A 2,530-nucleotide genomic window follows, 5' to 3' on the forward strand; every position below is an offset into this window, starting at 1 on the left:
TATATTACAAAAAAGAGTTAGCAACTGCTGTGATATAGCCAAGCTACAATCACACTCTAAAAAACACCAAAACCCAGGCAAAATCCAATACCAATTGGCGTATACCAGGGAAACAGATAACACCTGTGAAAGTTACTCTGAGTTAAGCAATAAGAGAGTGAAAAAGGAAGCCCACATGTTGATCACATCTACATGGAAGCAATAAAAAAGCATAAAAAATACCAAAACGCATACTCAATTAAGTATTAAAGCCACAGATAAACACTAAACATGTCCAAGAAACAAAGGTAGATGACCATATCAGCACATGTCCAGAAACAAGATACAATGTCTGAGACAAATGACCTAGAGTTAGACCTGAACTCCATTCTGGAAGGAGGGCAGGCCTTGGAAATACCTGAGAAGGAATTCAGAAAAATGATTATAAAATGTTTCAAAACCCTTTACAATGGAGTTGAGAAAAATAAGGAAGAAGTCAGGAAAGTGCTACAGGAACAATCAAATAAGATAGATACAGCATTGGAAACAATTCAAAGCCTATAGAAAGAGTTTCAAATAATCAATAACAGAATATCAGAAATAGACAATACTCTGGAAAGGCAAAGGAGTAGAATAGACAAGATGGAAGGCAGAACCAGTGAATTGGAAGACAAATCTCTCAAAACCACTAAGATAGAAACGCAAACAGAAAAAAGGATAAAAAATCTGAAGAAAGTCTAAGATTCATGTTGGATATCATGAAGAGGAATAACTTAAAAAGTATAGGCATTCCAGAACAGGAAGAATCACACAAGTCCACTGAGGAAATAGTTGAAGAACTGCTGGAAGAAAATTTCTCTTACATCCTGAAAACTGAAAGATAAACATTCAAGAAGCTCAACGAACCCCAGGAAGGATAGACCCCAAAAGAAAATCACAAAGACATATCATAGTCAAAATCTCCAAAATCAAAGATAAGGAGACACTTCTGAAAGCAGCCAGGGAAAACAGAAGTATCACATACAATGGCAAGTAAGTCAGATTAAGTTCAGATCTCTCAGCAAAAACCATGCAAGCAAGAAGGCAATAGGGAGTCTGGTACCCCACTGTGATAAGAAGACACAGGTAAGAGGGACTCCAGGGACAAAGAAGGAAACCTCACAAAAGAGGCCGTCCTGTAGCGGACTCAGAACATTCCAACCACCATAAAACATAGGGCATCTACCTCCTGAACTCACTTTTAAAAAAATCACACCATGGAGGAATTTCTGGCATTTTGAACTTTTGCCAGCCACTGCGAGCAGCAACTGCCTCGACCCCTGTAAAGCTTTGAGGGCGGGGCTTGAGCCAGCCCATACGGAGAGCTGCACTTCCAATAAAGCGGAATCTCAAGTGGACAAAGCCACAGGAGACAGAAAAAAAAGAAAAAGAAAAAGGGAAGAGGAGGAGGGTTCTCTGCCTTAGCGTGAAATCTCAATGCGTGTAGTAAGCAGGAAAAGCAGTTTAACCAGGGCACAGGGAACAGGAGAAATACATCGACTATCTGATGTCATCAGACGCGGACTCCACCAGCCCTTCCGAGCAGCCTCCCCCCTGCCCAATTAAGTGGCACTACCCAGAGCAATTTACACATACAATGTGATCCCAATCCAGATTACAACAAAATTCTTCAAAGAGATGGAAAGGACAATTGCTAATTTTATATGGAAAGGAAAGAGACCCAGGATAAGCAAACACTGCTTAAAATGAAGAACAAGGTTGGAGGTCTCTCAATCCCCAATTTCAAAACTTTACTACACAGCTACGGTGGTAAAAACAGCCTGGAACTGGTACAATGAAAGAGACATTAATCAATGGAACAGAATCAAGAATTCAGATAGCAACCCAACCACCTACAACCAAATGATCTTTGACAAAATGCTTAGGCACATTGCATGGGAAAGAGACAATCTCTTTAATAAATGGTGTTGGCAGAACTGGAAAACAATATGTAAGAGACTGAAACAAGTCTTTTGCCTCATGCCATACACAAAAATGAATTCATCATGGATCAAAGATCTAAATGTGAATCCCAAAATTATGAAGATCATCAATGAAAAAATAGGGACAAACGTGAGGGCACTAATTCAGGGCATATACAGGCTGCCACACATTTTGAAAAGTACACAAACAAAAATAGACAAAATAAACAAGTGAGACATACTAAAAATTAAAAACTTGTGTTCATCAAAAGACTTCACCAAGAGAGTAAAAAGAGAACCCACAGACTGGGAAAAAATCTTTGGCAATGACATATCGAATAAGGGACACATCTCTAGAATATATAGGAAAATACTACACATCTACAAAACTAAGACAAATAACCCAATTAAGAAATAGGCACAGGAGAGAGCAAACAAGATGGCGGATCGGGTGGATGTACAGCAGAGAGCTCCGCCAACAACAACACAGAATACCCGAACACGCAGGCTCAGGGGATGGTCCCAGAACTCTGAACCACATATAAAGGAATACTTAGAAGGTTGGAAGGCTCACAGCTGGGGGAATTTGT

The sequence above is a fragment of the Chrysochloris asiatica genome, unplaced genomic scaffold (assembly GCF_000296735.1).
Source record: "Chrysochloris asiatica unplaced genomic scaffold, ChrAsi1.0 scaffold00540, whole genome shotgun sequence".
Lineage (NCBI taxonomy): Eukaryota > Metazoa > Chordata > Mammalia > Afrosoricida > Chrysochloridae > Chrysochloris > Chrysochloris asiatica.